The sequence below is a fragment of the Sarcophilus harrisii genome, chromosome 2, assembly GCF_902635505.1.
Source record: "Sarcophilus harrisii chromosome 2, mSarHar1.11, whole genome shotgun sequence".
Lineage (NCBI taxonomy): Eukaryota > Metazoa > Chordata > Mammalia > Dasyuromorphia > Dasyuridae > Sarcophilus > Sarcophilus harrisii.
In genome coordinates, this window is record NC_045427.1 from 637,956,219 (window position 1) to 637,982,103 (window position 25,885).

The 25,885-nt window shown below is 32.7% G+C and overlaps 1 long non-coding RNA gene across 1 annotated transcript in view; it reads right to left on the minus strand.

The window, feature by feature from the left end:
• Positions 1-1,738: 1,738 nt before the first annotated feature.
• The window catches only part of LOC116421987, a 166,771-nt gene continuing 142,624 nt past the window's right edge, over positions 1,739-25,885 (minus strand). Inside the window, exon 3 of the long non-coding RNA XR_004232592.1 lies at positions 1,739-1,846. This is a non-coding gene — a long non-coding RNA (uncharacterized LOC116421987). The remainder of the gene's footprint in view (positions 1,847-25,885) is intronic.

Here is a 25,885-nt window from a genome sequence, read left to right on the forward strand (position 1 = left end):
AATTACAGCTCTATACAGATAGACATTAAACCATATGTGAAATGTATTTCCGTAAAATTCTCTTCCTTTTTGGGAAATAAGTTAGTAAAATGAGAACATTTAGAAAAGGGTTTTGTGGCCTATTGATTTCTTGCAACACCCACTCAGGGGTGGTTTTTAACCCAGAAAAGCTCCCATTGTGTATCAGTTGTCAGAAGTAGTGCTGGAATGACCTCCTCATAGAAGCACTATGGGAAAAAAGATTTGGTGATAGGTACCAGGGTTGGGGTAACACGGGTACAGAAGTGGAAATGTGGGGCAGAAATAGGAACTATCACCATGCAATTACGAACCCTCAATTAAGAACCATGACATCAGGGAAATGATGTCATGATATGCAAATGAATTGGATTTAAGGTAGGGAGGATTATGCAGTCATTAGCTTCTCTCTGAGGCATGTGGGAGGAGTGGCAAGATGTGGATCAGGATGAAAGGCAAGGACCATTGAAATGGGAAATTCTGAACTTTTTAATCTAAGACCTTTAACAGATTTCTGTTTGAGGCAATATCCATCTAGTGATTAAGACAATATAAAATATCAGGCAGAAGATGGCCTCTATTCCAATCAAAAAGAAAGAAATATATAAGTCGAGGAGGGAAAGATCAAGTTTTCTGCACAAAACAGAAATTGGTGTTATTTACATTCTCTCTGACCCATTCAGGATCCAAACAGTGATAAAGCTATTGTTGATCAAACGTTGAAAGTTAGAATAATTTTTGATTCAAGCAATGGTTGTAGTCAATAAACTCCAAAACATCTTAGAAGTATTCAGTGATCAAAATTATATTCATTTGGGAGGAACACTTTCAAGTGATTGATAGTCTATGTTGACAGAGGAAAGAGAAGGGATAGAAGAAGGAAAAGAAAAGCTTTTTTTTTCTTTATTATTGAATAAAATATACTAACTTTGTAGAAACATAAGGCCAATTTGCTCATACAAAAAAATTTTGTGAAAGCACTATAGATTCTTTGAAGATGCATACCAAAGAATACCTCTATGCTACCTTTGAAAAGTTTAAAGAAAATCAGAAGGAATTTGAATGTGTAAGAATGATCTGCAAATATGCTCTGTATAGGATTTTGAAGCACCAAGCCTGAGGACTCCTTAAAAATTAAATAAGTGTTGAAAAAAATCTGGAGATAGGTAAGGTATTAAAGACATCATAGTGAACAAATGGAAATCCCAGTCCAAAGAGAAAGTGAAGACTAATCCACAAATTATGATGTCTAGTTTGATTGTATGCAATTGATGAAAAGTAACAGAAACCAAACACTGTGCTAGAAGTATATAAAATAATCATTGCCAGCATCCCATAAGTCTAAGAAGTACTTTTTCTGGATCACCTATGAACCTTATTAAGAGTTAGAAGCAAAGGATCCAGAGAAGACCAAACATATATCAAATTGTTTGGAATTAATTCAGAAAAATATATTTGCCAAAATATGGCTACTGTGTATCCAGTTTGTTATAAGACAAAAATTTAACATTTTCCGGAAGAGCTTTGGGAATTTATATCAGCAAATGTTCCAAAAATAAAAGATTTAAAATCTATATTGAACTGTAGCTGTAACTAAAAGAATTTAACCACAACCAGAAAAGTTTTGAAAGGTTCCTAAAATTTCCACCAAAAATTGAAATTTTATGGATAAATTCACCATGTTATAGAGAATTCTAGGAGATATTGAGAGTACCTGAGCAACATATGAATTGGTAGCTGGCCACAATAAGATATCCCAGAGGTGCTTTGGATGAAGGGGTCATGTCAAATTTCTTCTTTGATGTAAATATGGCACTGTTACCTAAACCTGGAAAAGGCAAAAGAAAAAGAAATCCCTAATTAACATTGAGGCAAAATATTTGTATAAAATATTATCAAAGAGATTACAACTATTTATCAGGAGGATAATACATTATGAAAAAATAGGATTTGTACCAGGAATGCAGAACTTGTTCAATATAAGGAAAACTATTGGTGTAGTTGGCCACATCATTGATAAAACTAACAGAAATCATAGGATGACCTCAACTGATGCAAAAAAAGCTTTTGATAAAATACAACACTCATTCCATTTAAAAATTATAGAACACAAGAATAAACGACATTTTCCTTAAACTAATAAGCAACATCTATGTAAAACTATCAGCAAACATGATTTGTAATACTTGCTAAATGCATTTCCAATAAGAAACACAATTATAGAACACTTTTTATACAAAGAAAATTAGATCTAAACAATTGGGGAAATTGGACATGATAGGCCAAGAAAATATAATAACAATAGCATTTTTTTCCTGTCATACAAAACAAATTGCCCCCCAAAAAATTTATAGAGTTAGAAAAAAACAATACAATTCATCTGGAAAAAAGTCAAGGAAATTAAGAGAAGAAAAGAAAAAAATGCAAAGGATAGTGACCTCCCTGTATAAGACCTAAAACTCTATTATAAAGCAAAAGTCATCAGAACTATTTCAAGTACTGATTATGAAATACTATGAGAGATCAGTGGGATACATTAGATACACAGGACACACTAATCAATGACTATAGTAATCTATTGTTTGATAAACCAAAAGACTCCAGCTTTCATGATAAGAACTTATTTTTCATAAAAATTTCTAAGAATATTGGAAAATAACATGTGAAAAACTCAGCAGGGATTTATATATCACTCCATACAAAATTAAGATCAAAATGGCTACATGATTTAGGTGTAAAGGATGATACTACAGTTATAAAACTGTGTGTATACCCTTTGATCCAGCAGTCTTACTACTGGGCTTATATTCCCAAGAGATCTTAAAGAATGGAAAGGGTCCCACATGTGCAAAAATATTTGTGGCAGTCCTTTTCATAGTGATAAGAAAGTGGAAACTGAGTGGATGTCCATCAATTGAAGAATGGCTGAATAAATTGTGGTATATGAATGTTATGGAATATTATTTTTCTGTAAGAAATGAACAGCAGGATGAGTTCAGGAAGGCCTGGAGAGACTTACATAAATTGATGCTTAGTGAAATAAGCAGAACCAGGAAATCATTATATACTTCAACAATAATACTATATGATGATCAATTTTGATGTATGTGGCTCTCTTCAACAATCAGATGATTCAAACCAGTTTCAGTTTTTCATCAAAGAAGAGAATCAGCTACACCCAGTGAGAGAACTGTGGGAAATGAGTGTGGACCACCACATAGCATTTCCACTCTTTCTGTTATTGTTTGCTTGCATTTCAGTTTTCCTTCTCAGGTTTTTTCTTTCTTTCTAGATCTGATTTTCCTTTATGCAGCAAGATAATGGTATAAATATAATTGTATAAATATGTATACATATGTTGGATTTAACATATCCTTTAACATATTTAACATATACAGTTAACATAAATATTTAACATATTTAACATATACTGCACTACCTGCCATCTAGGAGAGGGGGTGGTAGAAAGAAGGGGAAAAGTTGGAACAGTAAGTTATGCAAGGGTCAATGTTGAAAAATTACCCATGCATATGTTTTGTAAATAAAAAGGTAATATAGTTTAAAAAAAAAGAAAAAAAATAATGAACAAGCTGACTCTAGAATGGCATGGAAAGATTTACATGAACAGATGCTGAGGGAAACAAGTAAAACCAAGAAAATATTGTACATATCAACAGCAAGATCATGCAATAATCAATTATCATAATATTGTTAACTCTAAGCAGGTCAGTGATCCAAAGCAATTGCAATAACCTTTGGTTGGAAAACATCATTTACATTTAGAGAGAGAATTGTGGAGACTGAATGCATACCAACATCTGTTTTGTTTGCTTTTTCCTTTTTTCCATTTTTTCATGTAGTTTTCCCCTTTTATCTGATTTTTCTCTCCCTACATGAATAATATGAAAATATGTAAAAAATGAATGCATATGTGTAACCAAAAAAACATTGTTTTGAATGTAACTGAGGAAAATAAAAATACAAAAGAGAAAAAAAGAACAATGTCCACAATGTAAAATGTTGTATTGTAAGTTGATTTAATAATGATCTGAGGTCATAGTTTTACTTCCAAATATTTTAGCCACTTCTTTGCTTTTTAAAAAGAAATGTTTTGTGTTCTTTTTTTTTTTGAAAATTTAACCTTTTTGTTTTCAAAACCCACACAGTGATACTTTTTAAACATTAACCTTTGCAAACCTTTGTATTCCAATTTTCCCTTACCTTTTCTCACCTCCTACCCTAGATGGCAAGTAATCCAATATATGTTAAATATGGTAGAACTATATGTTAAATGCAATATATACATACATATTTATACAATTATCTTGCATGCAAGAAAAATGAAATAAAACAAAAAAATGAGAAAGAAAATAAAATGCAAGCAAACAACAATAAAAAGTGAAAATACTATGTTGTGAACCACACTCAGTTCCCACAGTCTTCGCTCTGTGTGAAGATGACTCTCTTGTTGAAGAGACCCACCTCCGTAAGAACTGATCACTGTATAATCTTGTTCTTGCTGTTTACAGTGATCTCCTGGTGCTACTCATTTCACTTAACATTAGTTCATGTATGTGTCTCTAGACCTCTCTGAAATCATCTTGTTGATTGTTTCTTATAGTACAATAATATTCTATAACATTTATATGCCATAACTTATTTATCCAGTCTCCAACTGATGGGCATCCACTCAGTTTCCAGTTTTTTGCTGCTACAAAAAGGGATACCACAAATATTTTTGCACATGTGGGTCTCTTTCCCTACTTTAAGATCTCTTTGGGATATAAACCAGTAGAAACACTGCTGGATCAAAGGGTTTGCACAGTTTATTAACTCTTTGGGCAATGTTCTGAATGGTTGATCTGTTCACAATTCGACCAACAATGTATTAATGTCCAATTTTTTCCACACCCCCTCCAACATTTGTAATTATCTATTCCTGTGATCTCAGCCAATTTCACATGTATCTCATAACTGTCTTATTTTTCATTGCTCTGATAAATGGTGATTTAAAGAAATTTTTCAAATGACTAGAAATGGTTTCAATTTTTTCACCTGGAAATCATCTGTTCATATCCTTTGACCATTTATCAGTTGGAAAATGGCTTGAATTCTTATAAATTTGAGTTAATTCTTTATATATTTTAAAAATGAAGGCTTTATCAGAAAACTTGAATGTAAAAATGTTTTCACAGTTTATTGTTTTTGTTTGTACAAAAAGTTTCTAACTTAATATATTTAAAATTATTTGTTTTGTCATCAACAATGATATCTATTTCTTGGGTCACAAATTCCTTCCTTATCCACAGATCTGAGAGGTAAACTATCCTATGTTCCTCTAAATTGCTTATAATATCTAGATCTTTATGTCTAGATCATGAACCATTTCCACCATATCTTGGTATACAGTGTCAGGTGTTGGTCAAGTTAATTTCTTCCATACTAGTTTCCAATTTTCCAAGCAGTTTTTGTCAAATAGTGCATTCTTATCACAATAGCTGTGGTCTTTGGGTTTGTCAAACACTACATTACTATAGTTATTGAGTATTTTGTCTTGTGAATCTACTCTATTCCACTGATCAACTGTTACTCTAATTGTTAGCAGTACCAATTGGTTTTGATGACCACTGCTTTATTATATAGTTTTATATCTGCCATAGCTAGGCCACTTTCATTTTCATTTTTCCATTAATTACCTTGAAATTCCTGACCTTTTACTCTTTCAGATGAAATTTATTATTTTTCTAGATCTGCAAAATTGTATCTTGGGTGTTTGATTGCTATGGCACTAAATATATAGATGAACTTAGGTAGTATTGTCATTTTTATTTTATTTGCTCAGCCCACCAAAGAGCACTTGATATTTTTCTAGTTATTTAGATCTGACTTTATTTGTGTGGAAACTGTTATGTAGTTGCATTTATATAGTTCCTGACTTTACCTTGGCAGCTAGACTCTCAAACATTTTATATTATCAGCAGCTATTTTAAATGGAATTTCTTTTTGAATCTCTTCATGCTGGACTTTTGTAATATAAAAATACTGATGATTTCTGTGGCTTTATTTTGTATATTGCAATGTTGCTAAAGTTGTGGATTGCTTCTAGTACCTTTTTTAGTTGATTCTCTAGGGTTCTTTAAGTATACCATTATATCATCTTCAAAGAATGATAATGTGGTTTCCTCATTACCTACTCTAATTTCTTTAATCTTTTTTTCTTCTCTTATTGCAAAAGCAAACATTTCCAATACAATATTGAATAGTAATGGTCACAGTGTTTTGTTTTACCCCTTGTTTTACCCCTGATTTTACTGAGAATGGTTCTAGTTTGTCTAATCTGTATTGTAAGTAATTATATGCTTTTTCCATTTCACTAAATCTATTTTGCAAGGAGTTTTCTTCAGATAATTTCTGTGTTTCTTTTTCCAAACACTCTTACAAAACTCTCATTTCCTTTCCCCATTTTTATTTTAGCTCTCTTTTAAGATCATTTTTTTGAATTCTTACAAGAGAGCCTTGTGCAATAGGGAACAATTTATGTCATCATTTGGGGCTTCATATGGAGATGATCTGCTTTTAGTGTCATCAGGGTTTGAAGCCTGTTCTTATCTTTCTCCATAAAAAGTATTTATGGTCAGTGTCATTTTTTTTTTTTTGTCTTTTTGTTCATTTTTTAAAGGTTGAGGTCTGTTTTAGGGCAAAGGGGAAATTTATGCAAATTTCCTCTACGTGCCACAGTGGCTGCACTGAGGCAGTGCTAACTAAATTCCAGTCCTGGATTTTTGTGGCCAGGTCCCCTGAACTTCCGGTGTTTGGGGGGTCACTATTTTTTTTTCTTTTATATTAATGATGGATGTCTTATTACTAGATTAATGATCTACTGGCTTGCAACCAGATCAGAGTAGCTAACACTGCTGGAGATTATTCCTGGTAGGTTCTCCAGCCCACAGAGCCCACACCAACCTGTTTGCTGTTTGTTGTATTGCATTTGGATCTCATAATAAGATGGTATGTTAATGTTACATGTGTTTATTCTATGTACGAGAAAACTGAGCACAATGCAGGGTTTAATGACTTCCCCACAGATGATGAGTAGCAGATAAAGGATTGAAATACAAGGCTTTCTTGTTACAGGGCAGCATTTTCTTCAGTAAACCACACTATTTCCACAACCACTAATGGCTGAATTAGATGCTACAATAATCATGAAAATATCAACAGTACCCAAAGAAAAATGAATGAGAAAACATTTGGCAAATTTAAATTATTGCTACAATAGAAACCATCCATCATGCTCAACTACTTCCTCTACAATTTTTAGAGGATAATTCTTACTATTTGTATAAATGATCATTTTTTTTTTACTTCCCACTTGGTCAAAGACAAATGGTGTTTTTCCCTTAGGGGAAGGTACAGTAAACTAATTTTAAAAAAATCAAAGAATCACACTTAAATATTGGTTTTATGTATTTGTATGTTTTTATTATTTCATTAAAACAATTCAGAACATTTTTCAGTATATACAGAGCACAAAACATTACACAAATCTTTAAGGAATTAATAGAGTTAAAGTGAAACATGTTTCCACTCTAGACAGCAGGGATATTTTCTTTCTTATAAGCTTTTTTTGCATTTAAAAATTAGGATAGAAAAGTGCAAAAGAATTATCTGAAAAACATTGTATGTAAATTGACTATCACCAGACCCAAAGATTTCTGAAACAAGTAGGTATATTTATGATCATTTTTCAACTTGGCAACTCATGATATAGATAACTCTTCACCCCCCAAGGAAAGCCTATAACCAAACATTAAAATTTAATATAAAATATGCTTTAAATAAATCAAAAACTGAAATCTGGAATGATTCTCTGATATTATCTAGTCTGATCTACTTATTCTACAAATAAGGAAACTGAGACCTGGAGAATTTAAGTGATTTGCTCAATCAATCATCTTGAAAAGGACAAGATAGACTTTGAATGCATTTTATTATCATAGGTTTCCTACAGACTTTTGAAGTCATCTAGTCCAATATTTTTATTTATTTTTTTGGAGCACTTATGACATTCTTTTCTTTTTTTTTATTGTAGCTTTTTATTTACACATATATGCATGTCATTTTTCATCATTGACAGTTGCAAATCCTTTTGTTCCAACTTTTTCCCTCCTTCCCTCACCCCTTCCCCCAGATGGCAGGTTAACCAATACATGCTAAATATGTTAAAGTATAAGTTAAACACAATATATGTATGCATGTCCAAACAATTATTTTGCAGTATAAAAAGAGTCGTAGTCCAATATTTTTAATTTATAGCTGTAAAACTGAGTCACAGAAGTTAAATAATTAATCACCCAGGTGTCAACAGGCAGGATATATCTGAACCCACATTTTCTGGTTTCAAATCCTTTACAATGCCAACCACTGTCTCCTGATCTTAACTTCAGACTCAATGGCCTTTCCCCGCTATCAGTGCCTCAACTGAGACTTTTGCTCTCTATTTCCATTTCAAGTTGATATTATTAACAGATAGATGTATATTCAGATTTCATTTTGTCTTTTCAAAGAGATGGTGAAGAATTATGGTCAAATATAAACATGTGAAATAGAAATATTTGTAGAAAAATATATTTCTTTGGAAATACATAGTCATAGACTTAGAGATGGATTAGAAATTGGTGCCTTCTGTATGTGCAAGAATGTTTGTGGCAGCCCTCTTTGTAGTGGCCAGAAACTGGAAACTGAGTGGATGCCCATCAATTGGAGAATGGCTGAATAAATTGTGGTATATGAATATTATGGAATATTATTTTTCTGTAAGAAATGACCAGCAGGATGATTTTAGAAAGGCCTAGAGAGACTTACATGAACTGATGCTGAATGAAATGAGCAGGACCAGGAGATCATTGTATACTTCAACAACAATACTATATGATGATCAATTCTGATGGACATGGCCCTTTTCAACAATGAGATGAACCAAATCAGTTCCAGTAGAGCAGTAATGAACTGAACCAGCTACACCCAGGGAAAGAACTCTGGGAGATGATATGAACCACTATGCTATAGAATTCCCAATCCCTCTATTTTTGTCCACCTGTATTTTTGATTTCCTTCACAGGCTAATTGTACACTATTTCAAAGTCCTACTCTTTTTAAACAGCAAAATAACTGTTTGGACATGTATACATATAATGTATTTAACTTACACTTTAGCATATTATTATGCATTGGTCAAGCTGTCATCTGGGAGAAGGTGTAGGGAGAAGGAGGGAAAAAGTTGGAACAAAAGGATTTGCAACTGTCAATGATGAAAAATTACCTATGAATATATCTTATAAATAAAAAGTTATAATAATAAAAAATAAAATAAAATAAAATAAATTGGTGCCTTCAACTGATGCTTTCAAGTCCAATTCTTTTGAAATAAGATTCATTTTAACTTATTCTGAATACCATTAGAACTAAAACTAGGGGACAGAAATCGGGATTACTATGTCTGGTATCTCAATATGTAGAATATGCAGTCAATATTTTTTCATCAAATAAAAGTCAAAATTTTTATATTTCAACAAATTGTTCTAAAAAGTCATGCAAACTTATACTTTTATGCCACTGTATTTTATCATAATTCTATTACTTATTTCCTACACTATAATAAAATTGAATTTAATATGATAACTGAAGGAGTAAGTAGAATCTTAATGTGGATTATGTGCATTATTTATAAGGCAGGTCCAGAGATTCATGGAAAATGTATTTCTAATAACATATATGTCATAATTGTTTAAACTCACCTCAGTGACCATTTGGACACATTACAAATGGAAATATAAAAAGAAAGTGGTAAGATATTTAATATATTATTGTATTTTGCTGATGTATTAATGCTATATAATACATTTTTCATAGATTGATGTAACTAATATATTATAATTTTATGTTGATAAGTTCTCTTATTCTGAATATGTTAATCATTTGGAATATTTTCATGAGTGATTTTTCCCTTTCATAAAAGAAACATAAGGACTTTAATTTGGGACTTAGGATACCTTGACATGAACCCTAAATGTGTGATTTTTAAGACTACTGTGCATCCTTAAGTAAATTAATTATTCTTGTCTATGCCTTGTTCTGATTTATTTTTCATAATATATTTAGAATGGAAATTAGGTATACATGTATAACCTATATCAGATTACTTGCTGTCTCGTAAAGGAGGGAGGGAAAGGAGTGAGGAAAAGAATTTGGAACTCAAAATCTTACAAAAATTAATGCTAAAGACTATCTTTACATGTAATTTAAAAATAAAATACTATTATATGAAAAACAATTAAAGGGTAACAGAAAGGAGATGAAAGCCTAAAATAAGGAACATGAAGGAATTGTTTTGTATTACAAAATTTTTTATGGTGAAACCAGCAGATAGATTATACATTTCAAACCATTAACATCAATAAACTCAAAATATTTAACATATACTATGGTCATTAAATGACAGTCTAAACACTCATAGATTCATATTTCTCCTTTGAAAGAGTGCTAGATTGTCCTTATTTTTATTCATTCATTGTTTCCTCTAATATCTTTCATTCCTTCATGTTCCTTATTTTAGGCTTTCATCTCCTTTCTGTTACCCTTTAATTGTTTTTCATCTAATAGTATTTTATTTTTAAATTACATGTAAAGATAGTCTTTAGCATTAATTTTTGTAAGATTTTGAGTTCCAAATTCTTTTCCTCACTCCTTTCCCTCCCTCCTTTACGAGACAGCAAGTAATCTGATATAGGTTATACATGTATACCTAATTTCCATTCTAAATATATTATGAAAAAAAAATCAGAACAAAAGTGAAAACCATGAGACAGAATTTTATTTTAAAATGGTAAATTACTTAATAGGTAATGAAGAAATAATGGACCAGATTGTCCAGATTTAGGATGAACATTTATAATTCTCATATACTTATTTAATGAAATAAATTCAGCAATAAAAAGTTTACCTGTAGTTATTGAACGACTTATTTTTGATACTATAAGAATCCCTCACAATTCTTCTTTTTGGCAGTCTGATTACTATAACATTAATGCAGCTCACAAATGCATAGAAACTCAGAAGTCATCATTATAATGCATATTTGTTCAATCTCTATGATAAGTGGTCATCTATAATTTTACTGAGGACCTTGGAATTAGGGTAAATCCATTTCATGTCTAACCAAATTATTCATGTCCCAAGAGCTCTAATTATTAGACAGGATTGTTTGTATTTTGTTAGTCCCTTATTTTAAGACTAAGTCTAACACTCTGGACCATTTATCTGAGAGATCCATATTTGGGGACCAGATTTAGCAAATATAATCTCATCTATGGGGCAATCTTTCAAAACCAGAAGACACCAAATATTAGCCCACTCCATTGTCTCCTCTCTAGCATAGATATCCCCACTTGCCTGTTCTGTTCATCCTGACCTCAACAATCCTCTTCCTAAAATCTGACATAAAATTCCTGGTGAGATTTGACCATGACTGAATATACTATGACTTTTTTTTCTCCTTCCCTCTACTTCCACACAGAGAGACAGAAGCATTCTTGCTAAATCTCACACAAAATAGTCTACTTCCTGCCATTCAGCCTTTGGAAAAGCTGTTCCCCTTGCCTGAAACACTCTCTGATTTCTGTTTTGTAACTTTTCTGATTTCCTTCAAGATCCATACATTCTTTCAACTGAAATTTCAATTGTGTAAGAAGACTTTCTCAGACCTTAATCTTAATGCCTTCACCAGTTTGCCAATAGATATTTGAAAATGTTTCTGCCCCATAAGAATGTGAAATTTTAAGAGCAGGGACTGTTTTATTTTTCTTCCTTCCTTTATAACCCCAAGGATTTAGCACAGTGCCTGAACATAGTAGGCACTTAATAAATGTTAGTTGACTGATTAAATGATAACTAGCATCAGAGATGACATTGGGAATCTATATCTTCCTGGCTTTAATTTCATAACTCTATAATACATAAACATTTATGGATCCTTTGGCCAATCATTATAAGACATGTTCTCAATTGCCCTCCTTATAAGTGCTAAAACATTTTAATTAAACATTTTTAGTCCTTTTTTTCTTCAAGACTATTTTTATAAGATGGTGGGGATATTTTCCAAGCAATTCTGAAATATAAATACATGACTTAAGAACTGAGCAAAAGAATAGTGATCAAAGTAGTGTAATGACAAGGTAAGGGACTTCTGGTTTGTGCTATTCCAGAATCTATTAAAAGAACTAAAGATCTTTCACTTGAAAAAAAAGTGAAAACAGGGAGACATTAAAGCTGTCTTCATGTCTCTCAGATATGCAATAAAAGGATTGAGCTTTATTCTTTTTGGCCCCAGGAGACAGTACTAAGATTATTGGGTAGGAGTTCTTGAGATAGACAGATTTTTGCTTGAGGTAAGAAGAAAGTCCCTTACACTTGGAATTGTCTGAAAGTGGAATGGCCTTGGGATGTTCTGGCTTTCTTTCTTATTGGCTGCATGGCTACTAATCACATGGGCTATATAAAGGATTCTTAGATAAGACGGTCTCAGTTTCTCATAAATTCATAAATTCTCTGAGCACACAAATGAAGGGACTCGCCAAAAAACAAAATTCCCTAAACTAAGTGAATGTGATTCTTTCAATATTTTTCACAGTAATACTTCAAGCTATATATTTTTAGTCCCCAAAAGTTCTTGAAGTACAAATTTATATATTGTTGGAATCTTTACAAAGTGTTAAGCCATTAGAGTTGATTTGATCTTAGAAAGTACTTTGTTTCAAGTTCTGGCCCAAAATATCTCTAAGTGGAACTGATTGACCAATGCTTGTGTTCATACCTTTAGAGCCTCATAAGTATCTAAGTACTCAATGGAGTTCACACCTTTGGGAGAATTCAGGGATGGCTTAGTCTGAATTCACACCTCCCTTGAAGTTCTTAGCACCAGAGAGCACTCTGGGAGATAACCCAGAATCCCTCTCCCTCCAGAAGGTGGAGTTAACCTTTGGGAGATCACATAAATAGAGGGAGCTCTTGGAGCTTGGAAACTGACTGGAGGTACTTACTTGAGATACTTACTTGAGTTAGTTACTTGAGGAGTTACTAGAAACTTTGGGAGCTCGAGAGAGTTTTACTTGGAGTCGGAGAGAGCTCTTTGAACCCACAAGCCCTATCTTCGAGGCAAGAGAGATCCATTGCATCTTCTACCTTGGTGCTGGCTGGAGGCTGAAGAAAGCAGAGGCAAAAGCCAAGGACAAAGCTGCAAGAGCTCAAGCAGAGAGATAGGTCTCTGGGCTAACCGGGCTAGAAATAAACATTTCATTTTTACCAGCTGGCTGTGATTTTGGAGTAATTATTTATTTCAACTGAGACTAAGGCTGCCTCCAGGAAAACCACCACAATATACAAATAGCTTGTTATCCAAAAACTCCCAATGAATAGAATAGGAATGAAATAACTCCTTAAGGATTTAGGTTATTACAATTATTTGAATGATATAATTTTTATTACATCAAAACTCTTAATTTAAAATTACTTTGTCTATTTGATACAAAATTAAACCCCAATCCTGGACAGAGTACAACATTTTACAAAGACATGGCTAGTGCCTAAAGAGCAGATTTAAGGGACAGAACAAGGCCAAAACCAAATCTGTATATATAAGCTGGTTCCTATTTATTTTTTTTAATTTAGGTTAAACATATGCAATTCTTCTAAACATACATTTATCATGCTATACAAGAAAAATCAGATCACAAGGAAGAAAATGAGAAAAAAACAAACAAGCAAACACAATAACAAAAAAGATGAAAATATTATGTTGTTATTCACATTCAACCTCTATAGACCTCTCTCTGCATGCAGATGGCTCTCTCCATTACAAGTCTATGGAAATTGCCTTGAATTATTTTATTGTCCATCACAATTGATCATCACATAATCTTGTTGCTGTGTACAATGTTCTCTTGGTTCTACTTAGTATCTTCTTCTTAGCATTCTTCACTTAGCATCAATTCATGTAAGTCTCTTCAGGCCTTTTTGAAATCAGCATGCCCATTATTTCTTATAAAACAGTATTCCATTACATTCATATATCATCTTATTCAGCTGTTCTACAACTGATGGGCATCCACACAGTTCCCAGTGTCTTGCCACTAAAAAGTGCTGCTACAAACATTTTTGCACATATGGGTTCCTTTCCATTTTTATGATCTCTTTGGGATACAGACTCAGTAGAGACACTGCTGGATCAAAGAGTATATACAGTTTGCTAATTCCTATTTAAATTACGATGGGAGCAGCTGTCTATTGGCTACATACTCCAAAAGAACTCAAGTTATAATTGTAAATGAATCGTCCTAGATATAAGATTTGGATAAGTGAACACTATATATTTTCTTTGGGGGTGATAAGATAGGTGTGAATGCATCAGGAGGTTTGAAGTGTGAAATTTAACACATCAGTTGGAATAAAAACTTTGCAAAAGTTTCTCTAGAATTTGAAGGTTTCATTTGAAATACTTATAGTGATTAAAAACTTGGGTGACTGGAAAGAGAATAAAAACAAAACAAATAGGAGGCAGAAAGTTCTGTTTAAGTCATGAAGGGAACAGAGAGAGAGAGAGAGAGAAAGACAGAGACAGAGAGACAGAGAAAGAGACAGATAGAAACAGACAGACAGAGGAGATGTAACTGTAACCATTATGATTTCAGGATGGAATCGTTTCTGTGATTTATATTATTAGAGAAGGCTAGAGGACTGAGAAGTTGTGACGTTCCCAGGATGCCATGATCAATATGTTCAAGATGATATAGTCAACCTTATTTATATTAAAGACATTATATTTTAACATTATTTTTATTGCACCTCACACTCTATTCTTTCCCCAGACCTCCATCTCTTTACTTCCTGATATCTTTCATGCTTAAAAAGGCCTGAGAGATTTAGAAGACTATATTCATTGTGTAATAATACAATTGATAGTCATTGATTAATTAATGCATTAACTGATAATTAAAGAGACGTATCGTCTACAAAATTTCCCATAAGGTTTGAATTGTTCAGAAATGGTGGTGTTCATAGCTAGGATGTCCAATTGTGTTACATCAGCAGAACACTAGCAGAGGTATCTTAAGGCTTTTTTATTTTTCAAAACATATGCATAAATAACTCTGCAACATTATCCCTTGCAAAACCTTGTATTTCAGTTTCCCCCCTTCTTCTCCTGCTTCCTTCCCTAAATGGCAAGTAGTCTAATATATATGAAACATGGTAAAATCTATATTAAATGCAATATACGCATCCATATTTATATAAATATCTTGCTGTACCAAAAAATCAAATTAAATCAGAAAAAAATGAAGAAAATAAAATTCAAGGAAACAACAATAAAAAGAATAAGAATGCTACGTTGTGAAGCACTCCCTGTTCCCATAGTCCTCTCTTTGGGTATAGATAGCTCTTTTCATTACAAGACCATTGGAAGTGGTCTGAATAATCTCGTTGGTAAAGAGAGCCATCTACATCAGAATTGATCGTTGTATAATATTGCTATTGCCATGTACATTGATCCCCTGGTTCTGCTTATTTCACTTAGCATCAGTTCATGCAAGTATCTACAGGTCTTTCTGAATTCATCCTGTTTATTGATTATAGAGCAATAATATTACATAGCAATCATAAACAATAAAATATTCAGTCATTCTTTAATTGATGAGTGTCCACTTAGTTTCCAGTTCCTTGCCACTACAAAAAGGGCTGTCAGAAATAGTTTTGCACTTTTAGGTTCCTTTCCCTCCTTTAAGATCTCTTTGGGATATAATCCCAGTAGAAGTACTGCTGGGTCAAAGGGTATGCGCAGTTTGATAACTCTTTGGGCATAGTTCTAAATTACACTCCAAAATAGTTGGATCCATTCACAATTCCACCAACAATGTATTAGTGCCCGTTCCCGTTTTCTCACATCCCCTTCAACATTCAGTATTATTTTTTCCTATCATCTTAGCCAGTCTGATAAGTGTGTGGTGTTATCTCAAAGTTGTCTTAATTTGCATTTCTCTGATCAATTTGATTTGATTTGCACCTTTTCATATGAACAGAAAGTGTTTCAATTTCTTCATCTGAAAATTGTCTATTCATACCATTGGACCATTTAGCAATTGGAGAATGGCTTGAGTTCTTATAAATTTGGGTGAGTTCTATATATATTTTAGAAATGAGGCCCTTCAGACCTCTTTATAGTGTCCAGAAACAGGAAACTGAATGGTTGTCCATCAATTGGAGAATGGCTGAATAAGTTGTGGTTTATGAATATTATGGAATATTATTGTTCTGTAAGAAATGACCAGCAGGATGGATACAGAGAGGCCTGGAGGGACTTACATGAACTGATGCTAAGTGAAATGAGCAGGACTAGGAGATCATTATATACTTCAACAATAATACTATATAATGATCAATTCTGATGGACATGGCCCTCTTCAACAATGAGATGAACCAAATTGGTTCCAATAGAGCATGAACCAGTTACAGCCAACAAAAGAACTCTGGAACATAACTATGAACCACACTACATAGAATTCCTAATACCTCTATTTTTGTCCGCCTGCATTTTTGATTTCCTTCACAGGCTAATTGTACATTATTTCAGAGTCTAATTCTTTTTGTACAGCAAAATAAATACAATATATGTATATATGTCCAAACAGTTAACTTATGCTTCAGCATATTTAACATGTATTGGTCAACCTGCCATCTGGGGGGGAAGGGGTAAGGGGAAGAAAGGGAAAAGTTGGAATAAAAGTTTTTGTAATTGTCAATGCTGAAAAAATACAATAATGGGATGAAGTAGTATTTTAACTTTTCTGTGAAATCTGAATATTTGTATCTGAATATTTGCATGTATTGTATATATGCTTTATATACCTATATTTTATGCATACATATATGTCAAGGCATACATCTTTAATAATAAACACATATTAGGTAACTACTACATAATAGGTATTGTGCTAAACATTGGGCATATAAATCTGAAAAGATGAAGTTCCTACCCTCAAGGACCTTACAAACTAATAATAAAAAACAATTCACAAAAGAAAGCAGAAAAAGTAAGTCAGCAGGTCTCTGTTTACCTTGATATAATCCTTAATTTAATATAATTCAATGCTTTTTCAAAAATGTAATTTGTAGTTATTTCCAAAGAAATTAATGATCAAATATAGAGTAAGGTAGTTTTCAAAAGAAAAATGTGCAATGCATTAATGAGCACATGGAAAAATACTTGCTAAAAGAAACTCAAACTAAAGCCACTCTGAAGGGTCAAGTCAAATCTTCAAATTTACAAAGATAAGAAAAATGGTGTAGGTATTGGAGGAACAATGGGAAGATAAGTACACAAAACATTATTGGTAAGGTTATCAATTGGACTACTGATTTTATACAGCAATGTGAAAATATGCAATAAAGGACCTCAAACTGTTAAAAGCCTTTAAGCAAAAAGCTCATAGTGGAGCACATAATTCATGGAGATCAAAAACAAAATTCCAATGTATTCCAAAATATTCAAATTAATACTTTTTATAGAAGTGAAGAACTAGAAATAAAGTGTATCCTTCTATTATAAAATGACTAAACAAACTATTGTATATTAACTGTATTAATATAATCAAATATTTTGTTTTGTAAGGAATTAGCAAAAGATATTCAAATAATCATGTATTTGTATTAGTTGTATTAGTTGATACAGAGGGAAATAAACAGAAACAATAACAATTTGCACCATACATACATTAGACCACCAGAAGCATCTGAATTCTGAGTTTATGTTTCACAACTTGTTTTGGGGGTTCATATATTTATCAGCCTTTGGGATGAAAGGTAAGAAATCACTAGGGCAGTGTTGTGCACATCTCAATAGTATAATTTATATATGATATGATTTAATTTTTGCACATTATTTGTTAGTATAGTTGCTGATGCATTGCAATTTTCAGGTGATAGCAAGTGAGTGGAGAGAGGGATGATAAAAACCCATAGGTGACAATCATGTATAAAAGTGAAAGCATCAATAACATTTTAAATGGAATTTGTGCTGTGGAAAATTATTCTCTAGGAGTATCTTTTATGTTTTAAAACAATAAAGCAATATTTTCTCATGCTTTCACCAGAAAGTATTTAATGTTTCCCTTTTAGGGCTATGAGTGTTAAATGTATCATTTCTTAATTGAACCAGGTCATTATTTCTCAAACACCCATGGAAAATGTGCATTGACTTTAATTTCCATCTATTGATTTTACATCAGGATCCTACTAAATGATGTCTTAATTTTTTGGTGGTAACTAATAAGAACAAAAAATGCTAAACAAGGATAATTATTTACTTGTAATTCCAGACTTGAGAAGTTACAGGGTATGAACAAAGAAAATGATGGAAATTGTTGATACAATTTGCCTAGGGAATATTTGTGTCCAAACTCTGGCAGAGCATTCCAAATTCATAAGTGGTCTGATTAACCAACTCTAACACAGTGGTGTCATTTCAGTTTCCTTTGAGAACAAAGAACAACAAACAAACAAGAATGGATAATGTGGGGTGGAGCCAAGATGGTGGAGAGCAGACGAGACTTCCTGTAAATTTCCCTGACCTTCTTCTCAAACCAACAGCAGATTAAGCTCCTAAATTGGCTTTGGAGTGAAATAACCCATAAATATTTGTAGTACAACACATTTCCAAAAGAAGATACGTTGGAAGAACTTCAGAACAGATCTGTTTCAAATAGGCGGGAGTTTTCTTCAGATAATTTCTCTGTTTCCTTTTCTAAACCCTTTTACAAAGTTCTCATTTCCTGTTTACATTTTTCTTCTAACTCACTTTTAATATCCTTTTTGAATTCTTCCAAGGGGACCTTATGAGATGGAGATCAATTTATATCACCCTTTGTGGCTTTATCTGGAGATGAACTGCTTTCAGTGTCCTCAGGATTTAAAAATCTATTCTCTTTCTCCATAAAAATTATCTATGCTCAGAATTCTTTTTGCTTTGTTGCTCATTTTTTAAAAAAGGTTGAGGTTTGCTTTTAGAGCAACCAGGAGATTGTTGTACAAGCTTACTCTACAAGTGAAACTGTTCATGCTGAGTAGGTGCTAACTTCTGATTCTGGGTTGGAGTGGCCAGTTCCCATGATATTCTGGATTTAGGGGTTCACTATTTGTCTTTTGTATTTGTGTTGGATATCTTAGTTAACCTGCTGTTCTACTGGCTTGCAACCAGGATGAAGTAGCCAACACTGCTATACACTCCCAGTACATCCCTGGTGTGTAAAGTCCACTCCACACTGGGTCTGATTGAAACAGACTTTTTCTGAAGCTATTCCAAATTATCTTCTGCTGGAAATTTGATATTCCTAATATTTGTGGGTTCTATCACTCCAAAATCAGTTCAGAGTCTTGATTTGATGTTAATTTGAGGGATATCTGGGAGAGCTTAGATAAATTTGTGTCTCCTCTCCACTATCTTGGCTCTTCCCCATTCCATTCCCTCAATATGTTTTTGACCTTGATTTCATGGGACAAGAGACAACATCAACTATAGTAATAATAATAAATCTGGAAGTCTCTGCCACAGATTGGAAGATTCCAGATACCATCAGGGAGAAGGTGGGAGGGAAAAATGTATTGCCCAAAAAACAACAGAATGGAAGTGGGAGGGTATATTAATCCAGAAGACAATTTTGGCTAGGGCCTGGATAAAATAATAGTTTTTGTTTTTTTCCACTATCTTACATATTCCCCAATCTCAAGAAGTCTTCAGGTGATCCCTTATTGTGCATGTGGTATAAATATGAATATCTTGTAATATAAAATAAAAAAATTCTCAGTCTGGCATTTAAATCCCTCTACTCCGGTTTCTTTCTAATTTTCCAGCCTTGTATCATGTATTCCTATCGAATTAAATTGACTTTTGAACTATTCCTCATAAACAACTTTCTATATCCCACCACCATGCTTTTCCATAAACTATGTCCCCTATATGGAATGAACTCCTACATCACCTCTGTCTCTTAGATTTTTCATGTCCTTCAAAGCCTCTCTCATCTGTCACCTCTAATTGGAGGCCTTCCTAGATACTCTCATCATTTCCCTTTGATGCTATTGCTCTTTGGAAATTACATTATATCGATTTGGTTTACTGGGAGAATTAAATTAAATAAGTTCAAAATATTTGTATATTTTTAATTTCCATTGTTATCACCATCATTATAATTACTTTATGTCTTTTTAATCTGTCTATGGTCCATACCACTGTCTCCAGATAATTGTTAAATGGCTTTAGGTCACAGGATGTTTTCTTTTTCTACTACCAAGAACTGTGCCTTGTATATCAGAGCTGTTTATCATCTGTATATTGAATTGAATTAGACTGCATTGAAATAAAATAAATTGAAGTCAAATGAACAGAACCAAGCAGAGCTTTCCTTATAGATGCCATAGAAAGAAGAGACTAAAAAATTAAACTTATAGAAAAATGTAATGGAATCTCCATGTCTCTTCCCTTTTGCCAAACTATTATGACTTTCTCTTTCCCCACTTATTCAACCCTTTAGTTTAAAGCCATTACCTTTAAGAAGAGCTCTAACTGAGGAGAATCATTATTAAGTATAATGAATCATTTGGGGAATATCCTTGCTAAGGAATTTGAACACACCATGCTCCTGTAGTCTAGCTAAGAAATTACTATAAAAAGTACAGACCAGAGACCTCAATTGATTACAATAAGCTGTGGTGGACTGTGAGGACAGGGCCTATCTCACTAGGACAAATTTCACAGCTCAGATCAAGGCCTCACAGCTAAACTACCTCTCTGAGCTTCCTTTGAACTCAAATGCAAAATGGGAAATAGAAGAAAAACCCAACCATAGTCTGTTTAATTTACTGATGAGAATGTTCAATACTTTAAATTGACCAATTAAAAGATCATTTAAAAATTATCTCCACATGAAGGCTTAAAATCTTTCATATTTCACAAAATAGCCTTTTCACATTTTAAAATTGATCAGTTTTCCTTTACGATTTAAAAAGTAGCTTTGGAATATTTTGCTCCTATTTTCCCATTCAGACTGTGGTTAAAACCTTTGATAGCACTTTTGATAGTAGAATTACCACAACTTAAGCAAAGGGATAATCTTCAGGGTACTTCAAAATATGTAAATGGAATGGTTATAATAAACAATATTAACCCACAAAAAAGGATTGGTTTAAGAAATCTTTCATTATTTTGCCAGAAGAGAAGACACTGGGAGAAATGACAATTATTCAGACATTTATAACATTGTCTTGTAGAAAATATATTTTTCTTAGACTGAAAGGACAGAATTAGAAATGATAGAAATAAAACTAGCAAAAATTGCAAATTGGATGATTTAGTTCTTATTAAACATAAAACCATATTAACAATAAATAAAAGTGGAATAAACTTTCCTACTATCCTCTCCATTCTCTTTGGGGAAGATTTCAAAGCAGCTACTGGACAACCATCTAGTGAAGATGATGTTAAAAGCAGTATTGCATACAACTTGAAATAAATGGGCTTTCCAGTCTCTTCAAACTTGAACTTTTTTGTGATTCTAAGATAAAATCTATGTTACAATCTTCGAATCTAGGAAGACCTTTGAATAAAGTTGAAAAATCAAATATGGCGCTTTGTAAAAGATTAATCTGGTCAATTTATTCCAATATTACATGAACTTTAAAGCATTAAAGAACTCTAAAAGTTATCCAGTCAAGTCTATTCCATCCCTCATTCCTCAGATGAAGATTCGTGGCCTAGAGATGAAATAACACTTCATTGACTCCAAGAATTTTAAGATACAAAATTGAGAGTTAAAGAAACCTTAGAATTATTCAAGCCTAACACCTTCATTTTACAACTAAAATAGTCAGTTACAATGAAGTTAATTGACTTGTTCAGGGTCACACAGAAACTATTTGAGGTTACCATTTGAGTCCATGTCTTCCAAAATTAACTAAAAGGAGGTATAAATTGATAGATGAGCTGGAATTTAAATTGCTATACTCTGGAGCTGACTCCATTTAAGTTTCTGCTATACCTCACTGCCCCTTTTAAAAATACTGATCTAATCATCTTATCCTGTGGAAGATTTTGTTTGTTCCACTGAAATGTAAGAAATGATTTTTTAAAAAAGGAAGCAAATAACAAACTTCAATCCAGAGATAGAAATGCAGTTATAATCTACTAACTATGCCTTTAGAAAAGCTATGTGAGTGTGGGCAACATGGACATCTACATAGGATTTCCATTCCCTAGACAGACAAGTCATAGCCAATAGAGGGTAAAACCATTTTACTTCATTTTACTTTTTTGAAATTGCATAAAATCATCTTTGCATTTTTATTTTCATTGAATGTTGAAAGTTCTTCTTTCCTGGCTTTTTTCCCCTGAGTAAGTTATTAGCTCAAATACTAGAGGAAAAATACATACAAGGAGGTGAGTCATGAGTTATGTAGCTCTGATGAGATAGAATGGTTCATCTCCCCTGCTAGCAAAAAATCAATGGACTTGGAACATATTTCTATGTACTGTTATTGGTATATATATTATCAAAATTAGGGCGCTGTGTATTGTGCTTCACTGGAATTTACTACTTGAGAAGATTAAATATTTAGATTCTTGCAAATTCAGCAAAACTCCCATCAAGGCATGGGGGTGGGTGTTAAAGGCAGGAAGTGAAACCAACAAAAACAGACTTTCTAAGCAATTGAAAATCCTGTTTACTTATTTGACTCATAAAATAAGCAGTAAATGTGTGTTTAAAAGATTAATAGGGTACATTCAACTGTGGGAAAAAACTAATTATTCCATTCTGATCCTCTCTCTTCTCCATATCCCCATGGGATTTCCTTTTTAGAAACAAGATATGGACAATTTGGTTGCATGTTTTGGTTCACCATCAGAAGAGGGTTTGTTCATACTTAAGCAAATCTTTTATTATGAAGAAGGCATTTGTATTGATAAAGAATTGCTCTTTTTTGAAATTGCTTCCATTGTCAATGCTGTAAATTTACCCATACATATAGCCTGTAAATAAAAGGCTATTAAAATAAAAATATGAAAAAGAAAAAAAAGAAACTGCTTCCATTGCATTAACTAGATCAAAAATATCACTTGATTAGTCTAATTTATAGGGAAATGTCTTTTCCTGGAGTCTCATAATAGAGTTGCAGAAAGTTAAATCCCACCTTAAGTTCTCACAGAAGCAGTGCTACATGATAAAATAATCATAACTTTCAAAATATTTCGGTGGGGCCTTGTTAAATTCATTTTGCAAATGTTTAATAAGTACATGAATGATCAGTTTTGGGAATCAGGGCAAAGCCTAGGCCTAGACTATAGAGCTGGAAAATAGCTCTATTTTTATCCCCTTTATACTATAATATTCCAATTCAGTTGACCCAACAAATTCTTAGATCATTTAAAATGAAGGAACCTTTGGTTTTCCTACCACTTTTGGTGAGAGTAGCCTGAGTAGGCTGTGGACAATTGCTCTCTTTCCTTCCTGTTCTGTCCTGCTATGCCAAGAGGATAATGATCACCCTGTGTAGGCCCGATGTACCAAACCTGAAGGAGGGATATACCATTCCCTTCTACTTTTAGATCTTGTGACTATGGCATATGTCTTCTCAGTATCACATGCTAGTTGGTGACTGTCTTGGACTCAGAGTTTGAAGTATGGTACTCTTAGAACCAAGATTTCAAAGAAAAAAATTTTAAAAAAGACAAGATATCTGGGATTCAAACGAGGGAATTTTGGATTTGGAATTTGAGTCTTCTGTATAAGAAGTGAACTAAGTTTTGAATTTAACCCTGTTAAACACCACACCAACTCTATTTTTCTTCTTTCTTGATACAAAAAGTAGTATGAGAAGTCTTACATTAACCTGTGGTTCATTATCATTAACTATAGCTGTTGCATTGGATAAAGTCCCTTAATCTCCCTGCACCTCCATTTCTTCATGTCTTGCATTGTAACTCTAGTACTAAGTATTCTTCCTAGCACATATTAAGTGCTTGATAAATGCTTGCTGACTTGTCTTATAGGTTTGGCCCTGAAGTCTCTTCCAGAAAGATCTATGATGCTTTAATCTTGTGTTTCATTGTAAGCATGATGAGCTTGATTAATGATTTGAGAAAGTCAGAGAGAAGAGAAACATATGGAATTGGAGAGCTGGTGGCACAAGACTGGGAGATAAAGACTAGTCTTATCTGTTTAGAATAATGAACATTCCATAGTAAAAGAGGAAGCTAGAAAAGAATAAGCTCATAGTATTTAAAGGTGAAAATTATCATAGAGACCTCATTGTCCAAATTTTTGTCTTAGAGATGAGGAAAACGAGATCCTTAGAGTGACTTGAATGTGGTCATACAAAATCATAACCTAAACTTATTATGCCTTATATAAAGAAAACAATTGAAATCGGGAAGGAAGATAGTTTAAGATTTTGAACTAGGTAACAACTAATAAAACATTTATTAATGGTTAAAAAATAGAAAATTTAATCAGTGAAACATATTAGGTACACAAGACCCAGAAGCAACCAAATTTAATAGTATTGGAAAAAAATAACCTGCTGAGAAAACTGTAAAATAATCTGGGAAAAAATAGGTTTAGTTCAATATATTATAGACCATGATAAATTATAAATCTACATATGACCTGGATATAAAGGTCCATGTCATAATGAAATTAGAAGAGAGGAGAAAGGGATATATTCATCACTATTTTTGATTAAATTTTGATTAAATATGGTATATAGATGTTTATAGAAATTAAAAATTCTATGAAAACAAAAGTACCTATTTATGTCCAAAAAATAATCAAAACACTTAGCATTTCTTTTAGTTCTAAAAGAGATAGAGTTGAGGAAACTTCGCAGAAAATTTATCCGAATAATGTTAAATGTCCTAGGCATACAGGAACGGATATAAAGTAATAAGAAAAAGAGTCATATCTTCAATAGAGAAATTTCCAGAATATATGAATTGGCCACATTTTAAAAGTAAGAAATGTACTATAAATTATGACACATGAAGTGTTTCACAACACTAATAAATAATAAATGTGAATAAAAATCCTAGATTACACATGACACCAATCTGATTGGTAAAAGGTTGCAACATGAAATAGCTATTATTGGACAAGTTCAGCAAGAAAAGACACACTAATCCACTGTTACTGGAGTTCTGACTTTGTTCAATGATTTTTGGGGGAGAAATTGAAATTTTGCCCTGATAGTCACTAACCCGTTCATACCCTTTGATCGAGGAAAGATACAACCAGGTTTATAGTATAAAAAGGACAAATAGAGAAGGAGAGAAATGCATGGGTCCAATATTATTTAAAGCAGTATTGTGACAGCAGCAAAGAACTGGAAAAAATGATGACCATTACTTGGGGAAAGGCTGAACAAATGCTGATATACACATGATTAAATATCATTATATCATAAGCAATGAAAAAAGTGTTGATTTTTAAGAAACCAGGAAAAAAAATCTATGAACTGATGCAAAGTAGAGAACACTTTCATTATTCCAATTTGGAAGAGAACATAAGTAGGACAATACTAAAGATATCATTTTAAGTTTAATATAAGCATTCAACAAAATAAACTGTATAAAATAGATCTACAATTCCATACATTGTCATTTCTTTACCTTATGGATGGTGATATCTGTACATGGTGAGGTTTTTCAAGATCATAATAAAGAAAAAATTAAAAGAAAAAGTAGAAAATGAAGGCAAACCAGGGTTGATGCTCA